Consider the following 12,425-nt stretch of genomic DNA (forward strand, 5'->3'; position numbering starts at 1 on the left):
TAAACGAGGATTAATTGCTGAAATGCACTAAGTTTCTTAAAAGTTTAAATGCTTACTTGTCTGTTTAGATGCATTGGCAATTGTACATAAGCCCTTTTAAGGGCTATATCTGTCAACTTTCAGTTGCACAGTGTTCTCACTGCATTTGTTAATTTTACCGAAGCAAAAAGTCATAGCTGAACCCTATTAAATTCTATGATTCTTTGTTTGTTTAACTTATATATACATGTATTTACACTTTTAATTCATAAACCGTAATATGAATTAAGTTCAAGGTTTGTTAATTTAGAGTTGGTATTCACTACTAGTAAAAGCATTGCTTCTGATAGTTTGTCAGTATTTGGTAGTTAAGCATTTCTGCTTTAAATGGCTAATGAGGTACTTAATTACATAGGGCTTGGTTTCATTTCATTTATATAATTTATGTAGTATATAAGCACTGTACTATAGGGTTTTCATTTGTCTGATGAAGCGTGGCTGTGACCACGCGAAAGCGCTTACCCTTCAATTATACTTGTTACAATAAAGAAGAGTTTTACTTTTGCTACGGCTGCCAACAATTTCTTTGAACTGTGGATTTGGGAAGTTTGTTAAACAGAAACTGCTCAGTTGTTCAACTTCATTGCGGTGAGATCAGGTTTCTGCTTTTTGCTTTTGATATCAGATGTTTCAGCTAAATGGCAATTCTGAATGTCCATGACATTTTTTTACTTTTATTTTTAAGTCTATTTATGGACAATTTCAGGCCAATTTCTTGTATTGTACATTTTTCCATATCTGGATACCTTTGCATGTATTACTCTTTAAATATCTTTGGTGTTGCTCTTTTTGTATTGATTAGCTTAGCCTTCTCCGTTGCATAAATATTGGACCATAAAAAATCTCTTCCTCTTTCCCATGTCTATATTTCTTCTTCAGATGTCACATGCTCCTCCTGTTTCTCCTTACTTTGGGGACTCATTGTTCCATCATGCTGTGATATAACCTGTATTCCATAACTTCAGCTTCTTTTTTAACTTCCACTTTACTAATCTTCAGTTCTACATTCCCTCTTTGTCATCTTATTTTTTTGTATTGTGAAATTTTCCATACCTGGATACCTTTGCCTGTATTTCTCTTCGAATATCTTTGGGGCTGTTTTTTGTATTGATTAATTTGGCCTTTTCCTGTACATAAACATTGCACCATATCGGATCTCTCTTCCTTTCCCATGTCCATATCTCTTTTTTAAAACTTTCAAAAATCTCTAGATTTTGTTCTTTATATTTTCGCACTTTGCAGTCACTTCTTTTTGTAAACAGCCCAAGGTTTCTTAGTCTATATAATATTTTCATAAATCTGTTGTATTAATGAACACAAATTTTTATTTGAAGCTTCTGTCAAATTTTCTAATGCAAGTGTTTTTCTTTCGTCTAATTTGTCTCTCAATCTTTTTTTGTATCTTATTTCTGCGAATTCTGGGCTTTTTGCATAATAATAGCAATACATAATTTCTTTATTATCCTCAATAGTCCACTCTATCATCTTGATGGCTCTTTTTTGGCCTACCAGTTTTTTTTTTGTTTTTATTTTTTGAAATTTTCTTTCTACAACAGGGGGCTATCCTCCCCTGGGCCTGGCTTGGCCCCATTGTACTGATGTTTCCATGTCTTGATGATTCTACACTATTTTTCCGTTCTTGGCACCAGTGCACCTTCCAGGATTGGGCACTTTTTTATTCTGGGTCTTGTGTACCCACTTATCTTTTTTATTTTTTAACCTACCACTGTCCATGATATAAGCTATATAAAATACAATCTATATATCGGCGTTGTCTTGGTGAGATTTTGTGAAAATGGGATCCACCTCTTAAGGTACTCACCAAGACTTGAGAATGAATGCAACTGCAGCAATGCTATTCTCCTTTGCTTGCTGATTTATCATCTCTCCATTTGGATCCCCATCCCTATATGCATTGATTGCTCTATTTGTATTATCCAATACATTGGCTCAGTATAGGTGGCTCCATTTACAATGAGCTCTCCATACAATTGTGTATTGCCTTTGAGGTTATGGACATGGCTAAAGAATGCCTTGGGGTTGTCCTTGGCCTGGGAGGACAAATTTACCTCAAATTTGTCTTTAGTAGACTTTGTTTGTACTCTAAGTTGTTTGTTTAGTTTGATGAGAGTACTTTTATCCTGCTGGGTGCTGCACCTCCTAATTTTTGCCATGATTTTGTTCCTCCTGTTATACAGCCTATTGATTTTCTGATTCCATCAGAGTGGCTTGGTTTTTGAGTTAGTTCTGTACTTCTTCCTGGTGGGTACAGAATGGAGCAAACAGATAGAAAAAACAATAACAAAAAAGCAACAACTCACCCAGACAGCAGAACCTTTTTGCAAGCAGATCAAGGCAACCTGAAACAGAAAGACTGATTAGAAATGTGAAAGATCTCAAACTAGCTAATATACATAAATCCTCAAAGGGAATTATCAAAGTGTTTGAGGAATTCTATGCAAGTCTTGGTACAAGAACAAGAAGGGTTTATGGAGGGAATTCGGTTAGTATACTAATGGAAGTAGAAAACGAGGACTTGTGGAAACCATTAGCATTGCAAGAGATACAAGAATATATGCAAAGGCAGGCAGGGGGTAAGTCATTGGGAAGCAATGGGTTGTTGATAGAAACGTGGAATGTAAATAAATGTGAAATATTACAGGAATGGGTTAAATTATTTAATAAAATATGGGATACACATGGAATGCCTAATACGTAGAAGTACGTTGTTATAATAATAATCACAAAGGAAGACAAAGAGTGGAATGCAAGAATGCAAAATATAGTGATTAAAATGAAGTGAGATGATAAAGCAGTGATAGAAGGGAATAGTATAGCCAACAAAAGCATAATGCAAGCAGAAAGGGAAAGGATGGAGACAGAATGGGCCTGAGGAGAGTAAGGAACAAAAGAGGGCATTTTTCTTGTCTGACAAGTCTCTGTTTACCACAAGAAATGTATATCTGTTGTAAGCCTACTTCTGAGTCAATTCATTGTACAAAATAACAATAGTAAAATATTAATAAAGCAATAAAGTTAGTAACTGATCTATCATCGGAATAGGTTAGTGCACCATGGATGTGGACTGCGCAGTTGTATGTGCTAATAAACAAAATAAAACAGTCATTAAAAAAACACCAAACTGTATTTATAATAAAGACTCTGCAGTATGTTGCAATGTTAACACAACATACAATGTTAATACTATAACTCTAAATACTGAGAAGGTTAGCTGGCAAGGAGCATAGGTATCATAAACGGCAAATGCAGGAGGATCTGTAAGGAGTTAATTTACCCATGATTGTCAAAGCAGTGACACTGAGATGATTTTTTTGATGTGATTTATAGTGATCAGGAAGGATTGATTCATTTATTGCATTGAAGGATGGGCATAGATCACCATGTAGGAGTCTGTAGGAGACAAAAAAGAGAGAGGCATGTTTTTTAGATGATCTCAGTAACTTAGTATCTTCAGGGGAGCAGATAATGACTCCAAGCTTGCAATAGTCTATATGAGCTTGGTGTACCACTCAAAGTCTTTAATATCCCTCAAAAGTGATACTCAAACCTTGTACCTTATGTCTGTGAGGTAAACATCTTGACCGGTATACCAACCTCCAATCTCCAAAACAAATTGCTATAGAAAGGCTGGCAATTGAGCACAGGCTCTCATACATGCAAAGCATGCACTCTACCACTGAACTACATCCTTTTACATTATGGGCTCCCTTGAGAGCAGCAGAGTTTTGATAAGCATCCAATGGAGTGGCTGTGATTGCATTGTTTAAAGATCCAGAGGAGGTATTTCATACTGACCAAGAAACAGCATAGTATGTTATCTGGTCCCACAGAGCTAGTGTTTTTGGTCCTGGGGATGGTGTTTAGTATCTGTTCAGGTGTAATTTTTTGGAAGAGGTATGAGCTGGATACTTTGCACTGGAAACATTTGGACATGACATGAGGAGTAGAAGGAATGAATTTATCTGCTAGTAGGTTAGCAGTATCTTCAGGGTTCATAGGTTCATACTAGGCTATCTGCCCTGGGGCAATTATAAGCCTAGCCCGATTCTGTATGGCTTACGCCACCCCTTGATTTGAGTATACTGTGCCCTTTTTAAGGTTTAGTTTACTGTGCCTCTGTCTAATAGTGACATGGGAGTAATCCCTGGGACAAACCTACAATCCCCCATCCACCTATCGAGATTCTTCTTGAAGAGATTCAGTGAGGTGCTCTGCCTCACATGAACTGGAATTCTATTCCAGAGCGAAGGGAGCCTCTGGGTTATGAACCTGTCCCTCCAGCAAGTTCTATTTATTTCTGTGCTGAGGTTCAAGTCCCTCGAGCGTGTGGCTCTAAAGGATTTAGATTTACTGAGGTGGAGCATGTCCATTAATTCTGGATTTGACATAGCTTTGTATGTCAGGCATAGATCGCCTCAAGTAGGCGGTATGCAACTGAGTAGAGCTGGAGTTTTTAACCGAGCAGCATATGGCATCTGTTTGAGACCCTTGATCCTCTTGGTGAGATACTTTTGGGGTCTTTCTAATTGCTGCAGGTGTCGGGTAAGGTACATCCCAAAAGGGGCATTGTATTCTATGATGGGCCTGATGAGGGATGAATAAAGGGCACGATTACCTCTCTTGATCTAGATGTGAAACCCTTCATGATGAGGTGGGCTATGTAGAAGGTCTTTCTAACCACTTTGGCAATGTGGTTTTCAAAGGAGAGATTGCTATCAACTTGGGTCCCCAGGTCCCTAATAACTTTCTCTGTACTTAATGGGTTTCCGCCTATGTGGTAATTTGTGGGCACATTTTTTGCCAAAGGGTATGACTATACATTTTATGGCATTTAGCTTTAAACCATGGCGCTGGCACCAGTTATCTGTCTCTGTGAGACCTTTTTGAAGGATGTTTGTGTCAGCTGGAGAGTTGATTATGACGCCCAGTTTGCAGTCGTCTGCGAACTTGGTGAGCCATAGTCCTCCCATGTTTGCCTGTACCTCGGAAAAGTATATACCGAACAAGAGTGGTCCCAGGACAGAACCCTGTGGGACGCCACTTGTGACCGGTTTCGAGTCTGACATGGCTCCAGCAACTCTCACTCTGTGGGTTCTGTCTTTGAGCCAGTTTGCGACCCATCTTGTGACATAGGGGTTTATATTTAAGCTGGATAGCTTATCTATGATGCCCGAGTGGGGTATTGTGTCAAATGCCTTTGCAAGGTCCAGATAGGCTGTGTGGACTACCTTCCCTTCATCTATGGCTTTGGTGACTGTTTCGAAGAAGTCAACCAGGTTCAAAAGGCAGGATCTGCCCTTGACAAAGCTGAACTGGGTAGGATCTAGTGTCTGTAGGTCCCCAATGTCTTTGTTTATGAGCTCCATGATGATCCTCTCCATAGCCTTGCAGACTAAGCTAGTCAGGCTTATGGGGCGATAGTTTTCAGGGTCCGTAGAAGCTCCACCTTTGTGGAGTGGGACCACTGTTGCTGTACGCCATTCTGTGGGCACATATCCTGTAGTGAGGCTGAGATTGTATAGCTGTTTTATTTGAGGGATTAGTTCCCCTTGAGTTCATGTAGGACGCAACCTGGGACGCCATCTGGTCCCATGGAAGCAGTGTTTTTTGCTTTGGAGAGGGCAGCCTTCACCTGATCATCAGAGATGTTTGGGAGGCAGCCCTCTGCCAGGATAGATACTTGCTCTTTTGGGGGGGGGGGGTGGAGAAGTTTGCACTGAACCTGTCTGCCAGGATATTGGGGATGTCTGTGGGTTCAGTGTATTTTTTGTCGTTTAGAATCAACTCAGAACAAGTCTGGGAGTTGCATCCCAGGTTTCTAACATAACTGAAAAAAGCCTTATGATTGTCTTTGGTGTCCTGTGCAATTTTTCTCTCGAAGCTGGCCTTGGAGGATTTTATGAGGGATTGTAATTTTTTGCTAGTACTGATCAGAGATGCCTTCCCTATTAGGGATTTTGCTCTATCATGTAGTAGCTTCCTCCTTCTGTTGTACAGTTTATTTATGGCAGGGGTCCACCAGACTGGACGCCTGCCTTTGGATGATTGGGTCTTGGTTTTGTTTGGGATAGCATGATCCATGCATTCCTGGAGATGTCCGTAGAATGCGTTTATATAGGATTCTACAGTTTGAGCCATAGTTTCCACTGGCCCTGGAGCCTTGAAGGATTCCACTTTGGTTTTGAGAAGTGAGAAGTTCGCTTTTGAGAAGTTTTTTACTGTGGTTTTCTGGGCTGGGGGTGGGGTCGGGATGTGGACATCCAGTGAAATTAATTTATGGTCTGATCTTACCAATGAGGGATATACTTCTGGTGTGGAGCATAGAGTCCCCATGTTGGTAATGATCAGGTCTAGTATGTTGTCCCCTCTTGTGGGAGTGGTGACTAGTTGTTCCATAGCATTTGAGTTTATAATTTCCATTAACCTTTGGGCTAAGGTGCTGGGGCTTAAGTAGTGCTCCCAGTCAATGTTTGGGTAGTTGAAGTCGCCCAATATAATGGTGTTCGGAGAGATCTTCATGTTCTCCAATGTTTTCAGGAAAGCCGAGTGGGATTCCTGACTTTGAGAGGGTGGTCTGTAGGCTGCTATAAACTGAAAAGCAGTCTTGCCCACTGTTAGTTGCACATGGATGGTCTCCGATACTTTGTGCAATGCCACTAACCTGGAGGTGTGGATATCCTTGATAAATATGGAAACTCTCCCTCCTTTTGTGGTTCGGTCCGGGTTTTGGGGCCGAAAAGCATGATATGAGGTATAGCCTGGTAGTGCTGGGGTGCTCTCTGGAGCCTTGAACCAGGTTTCTGTCACTGCACAGATATCGATGTTCTCCATACTGAGGAGAGCTTTGAGTGCGTGCATCTTGAGGTTAAGACTTCTGGCGTTTAGCAGCATTACCCTTAGTTTCTTGTTCCTTGTGCTGTCTATGGGGGTGGGTTTGACTTTGAGCCTTACCTAAAAAAGGCACTATGGGGGTGGCAAGAGCCTTTGCCAATATCCGAAAGCCCAGTGGTGACAGGTGCAAGCCGTCTCTAGCGAAGCAACGTGGCTTGTCAAGCATGTCATCCCAGGCTGACAGACACTGGATCCCCTTTGAATGACACCAAAATTTTAGCCAATTGTTAAAATTAATCATTTTGTCTTTGTACTGTGGCATCTTTCTAGGTGAGGGTAAGATGCTGCTCAAGGTCAGGGTCATACCAGCCTGGGCTTCATGATCAGAGAGCTCCTCTATGTCTCTTTTCATGTAGTCCAGGGAGGTACGTCTCAGGTCATTCACACCAGCATGTACAATGACTGAGTCATATTTGTATTTGCTTTGGAGTGACCTGAGTGCTTGCGTTATGTGGCGGATCCTAGCACCCGACAGGCAGCTCACTGTGACCTTCTCTTTATTCAGCCTCGTGAGCGGGACGTCAGTGTGTCTGACAATAGAGTCACCTATTACAAGAGTATCAGGTTTGTTATTCAGCCTTAAGGGCTGTGGCTGCTTGGCACACTGACTTTGTGGGTTATGTGTTGTGTGTGTTTTGTTTTGAGGTAGCGTTTGCTTGGATGTCTGCTTTGGAGGTCTCTGTTGCTTAGGTAGATTTTTATTTAGAGCCTCCGAGTATGTTTTTGTGTATTTATGTGTTTGGTTCGCTGATGTGGTGGGACTATGTGATACTGGAATTGTGATGTGTGAGGTTTCCTTCTCCTCCTGACTGGTTACACCAGTTTTGAGATGAGAGAGCTCAGCCTCCAGTTTGGCTAAATAGTTGCATCTCTCACATATATTTGAACCTGTTTGGAGGAGGAGAGGGTTGTCCGTGTACATGAGACAGTTGTAACATTGCCTCAAAATTCCCAGATTCACCAGCTGGACTGGAGAGGAAACCATTGACTGACCTTTGGACATGCTAGAGTAATATAGGGAAACTGAATTTAAGACGGACCAATAGAGGACAGGGTAATCAAGTATAAGAGTAAGTAGTGCTTATGGTTTAATAGTGCTAACTTGTAGGATTACTTAATTGGACCAGTGAAGGGCCTTAGAATGAGAATATGGTGTTTAAATTGAGAGATAGAGCAGTTCTTAGGGAAAAGTGAAGAGCAGACTTTGTGGAGCCAGGAATAGTTTAAACCCAGTTAGTAGGCGCTGCCCGCTGTTGCGCTATGCACAAAAACGCGCAAAACCACGCAAAAGAGGGTTTTAAGAGAGGAAGATGGAGTTTTGGAATTGACCCAAAATGGCCAATAAAACTACAGTTTCAAGTCAGTAACCACTCCCACAGGGGCAGGCAGGCTGCTCAATGTTTTTCACTGTCACTGATCAACAGAGAGACTTCCCTTTAGCCCAAGCAGGGTGATGTCATTAGAAGGAATGCCTTGTGGTTAGCCTTTACTGAGGTAGCAATTTATTTTCATCATTAGCTGTGCATGGGTTTTTCTATTCCTCAGGTTGTTATTAATCATTTTGTTGTTGTTTACCAAGCTAGGGATTTGCTAGGGTCATGATCTTTTACCTTTTGCTGTAAGGTTTGTTTATGGCTGAGTTCCACCAAAAGTGTTAGTTTAAAACTTCACACTATATTTCTGATGGAAAGAAAAAGAAGGCTCTTTGCAAGATTTGAGATGGGTATAAACTTTTGGTATAAGTGATTGTACTTACTATAGGGTCATTGGAGCTTTGGTGATACTTGCACTTTTCCACGTCAGCAGCAAGCTCAAAAATGCTGGCTTTGGAGAAGACTTCAAAAAGTGACATACTAGACGATACCATGGGTCTTGCAGTGTGGTCATCTGATCTGGCCAAGGAAGTTTTGACAATGGATGAGGAGCAGAAAGGGCTGTGTTAGCAAGGACAAGATCAAATATGTTGCTAACTGTGGTGAGAGAGGGTACCATTTGATTGTGGGAGTTTACACTGATAAATTCAAGGAAATGTACATATGTGTTGCAGTGTACGTGTACCAGTTAATGGAAAGGTATTTAAAGTTCCCTAAAATGATTATTTTAGAATCACCTGAGAGGGATTCCAGCTAACTGGGATGTGCTTTGACAATTTTTTGGTGTCATGGATGGGTTCTATATTTGACCAGGATGTTATATGAAGCCTTGTTTACAAATACTATGATACAAAGAAGTTTAAGGTTATTGTCCAGCTTGATTAGACTACAAGTGATGGTGTTTAAATAAAGACACACAGGCCACTGACACTGTTAGTGTTATCTATACCTGTGGGCCTAAATGAGTGGTAGGAAGTAAATGTAAATATCTGGCTGTTGGAATAGAGGATTAAGGCTGTGAACCACAGTTCCCCTGGTACAGGGTTTGACTCCCTCAGCCTGTGTTTATCTACTGTGTATCCTTTAGCAAGCCACTTCACTAGACATTGTTCCCAATCAGACCTGAAGGGGGACTGTCTGTCCAGTCCTACCTGGTTAACACTTAGCCAGACATTGCTCCTAGGTCACCCCTGAAAAGGGACTGTGTCCAGTTGGCCTACCTGGTTAACAAATGGGATTACTTGCAGTATTATTATTAAATCCTGGTAGGGCAGGTGTGTTGTTACTGCACTTGAAACAAGGTTTCAGTGACAACGCAAATACTTGCATTTTCTAGAGTTAGAAAGTCTGTGTGGGATAACATGTTCTTATTTAGGCTCCTAGCATTAAGCATCGCTACACTGATATTTGTCAGATTTGAGTTTAGGTTTATTATAATGGCAGCTTGCATATATTGACTTTTTCTAAAATAGGTACTATGGGGGTTAACAATCTCTTAATCAGTCTGCACAAACCGTGGAGACATGGGGGAAGGCCTTCCCTGGTGAAACAGTCAGGGTTGTCTTTTCACTCACTGCAGACTGACACAAATTGCAAACCCTCAGAATGACCGCAATAACTATGAAAATGATCAAAACCAGTCTTCTTTTACCTATTGGGAGGTTGGGAGGGTGGCCTAATGGTTAAGGTGTTTGCCTTACAAGTACAAGGTGCAGGGTTTGAGTCTCACAAGAGATAATTGGCTAGGCTTACAATGGCTCGCAAGGGCAGTTAGCTTGGTACTAACCTACAAACCTATATTGTGGCATCTTTCTCAGTGATGGAGGGGTATTGCCCAAGATTAGGTCCAGCTCTAGAGGCATACAGTATGACCTCCATCATTTCCCTTTTCATATAGTCGAGTCATTCACTCCCACATGAACAATGACCATATCCTATTCAAGACCTGAGCACCCTAGTGAGATGGTAAATTCTACCAGACTAATAACCAAAAAGCTGTTGGCAAACCAAGAGGCACACGAAAAAACCAGCAACCAAAAATGCCTTGGCAACGGCTTTCTACACCAGTGCCATAAACTCCACTTCCAAAATATCTTACAAATAGATTTATTAAGTGCTTTTATCTCATAATAGAGACTTCATCAGAAATGCATACTAACACAAAACCTGTTATTCTTACATTTTTTATACCTCCAAGTAACTGATAGATGATATTTTGAAAAATCTCTTCTGCAAAATTCACTTGTCTTTTAAACCTTCCCTATGCTGCAACCCCTGTCCCTGTCCTTTCTGGCCGAAGGAAAGGAACTTTTAATTCAACTCTGAGTGAACTCTATTTTCCCCAGCAAAAACCTCCCCTCATTTCTTGTGGGTTCTGTCTTTGAGCCAGTTTGCGACCCATCTTGTGACATAGGGTTTATATTTAAGCTGGATAGCTTATCTATGATGCCCGAGTGGGGTATTGTGTCAAATGCCTTTGCAAGGTCCAGATAGGCTGTGTGGACTACCTTCCTTCATCTATGGCTTTGGTGACTGTTTCAAGAAGTCAACCAGGTTCAAAAGGCAGGATCTGCCCTGACAAAGCTGAACTGGGTAGGATCTAGTGTCTGTAGGTCCCCAATGTCTTTGTTTATTGAGCTCCATGATGATCCTCTCCATAGCCTTGCAGACTAAGCTAGTCAGGCTTATGGGGCGATAGTTTTCAGGGTCCGAGAAGCTCCACCTTTGTGGAGTGGGACCACTGTTGCTGTACGCCATTCTGTGGGCACATATCCTGTAGTGAGGCTGAGATTGTATAGCTGTTTTATTTGAGGGATTAGTTCCCCTTGAGTTCATGTAGGGACGAACCTGGGACGCCATCTGGTCCCATGGAAGCAGTGTTTTTGCTTTGGAGAGGGCAGCCTTCACCTGATCATCAGAGATGTTTGGGAGGCAGCCCTCTGCCAGGATAGATACTTGCTCTTTTGTGGGGGAGGGGGTGGAGAAGTTTGCACTGAACCTTTCTGCCAGGATATTGGGATGTCTGTGGGTTCAGTGTATTTTTGTCGTTTAGAATCAACTCAGAACAAGTCTGGGAGTTGCATCCCAGGTTCCTAACATAACTGAAAAAGCCTTATGATTGTCTTTGGTGTCCTGTGCAATTTTTCTCTCGGCTGGCCTTGGAGGATTTTATGAGGGATTGTAATTTTTGCTAGTACTGATCAGAGATGCCTTCCCTATTAGGGATTTTGCTCTATCATGTAGTAGCTTCCTCCTTCTGTTGTACAGTTTATTTATGGCAGGTCCACCAGACTGGACGCCTGCCTTTGGATGATTGGGTCTTGGTTTTGTTTGGGATAGCATGATCCATGCATTCCTGGAGATGTCCGTAGAATGCGCTTATATAGGATTCTACAGTTTGAGCCATAGTTTCCACTGGCCCTGGAGCCTTGAAGGATTCCACTTTGGTTTTGAGAAGTGAGAAGTTCGCTTTTGAGAAGTTTTACTGTGGTTTTCTGGGCTGGGGTGGGGTGGGATGGACATCCAGTGAAATTAATTTATGGTCTGATCTTACCAATGAGGGATATACTTCTGGTGTGGAGCATAGAGTCCCCATGTTGGTAATGATCAGGTCTAGTATGTTGTCCCTCTTGTGGGAGTGGTGACTAGTTGTTCCATAGCATTTGAGTTTATAATTTCCATTAACCTTTGGGCTAAGGTGCTGGGGCTTAAGTAGTGCTCCCAGTCAATGTTTGGGTAGTTGAAGTCGCCAATATAATGGTGTTCGGAGAGATCTTCATGTTCTCCAATGTTTTCAGGAAAGCCGAGTGGGATTCCTGACTTTGAGAGGGTGGTCTGTAGGCTGCTATAAACTGAAAAGCAGTCTTGCCCACTGTTAGTTGCACATGGATGGTCTCCGATACTTTGTGCAATGCCACTAACCTGGACCTGTGGATATCATTGATAAATATGGAAACTCTCCTCCTTTGTGGTTCGGTCCGGGTTTTGGGGCGAAAAGCATGATATGAGGTATAGCCTGGTAGTGCTGGGTGCTCTCTGGAGCCTTGAACCAGGTTTCTGTCACTGCACAGATATCGATGTTCTCCATACTGAGGAGCGCTT

Source organism: Protopterus annectens, chromosome 10.part0 (genome assembly GCF_019279795.1).
Source record: "Protopterus annectens isolate FY-2018-M chromosome 10.part0, PAN1.0, whole genome shotgun sequence".
NCBI classification, from domain to species: domain Eukaryota; kingdom Metazoa; phylum Chordata; order Ceratodontiformes; family Protopteridae; genus Protopterus; species Protopterus annectens.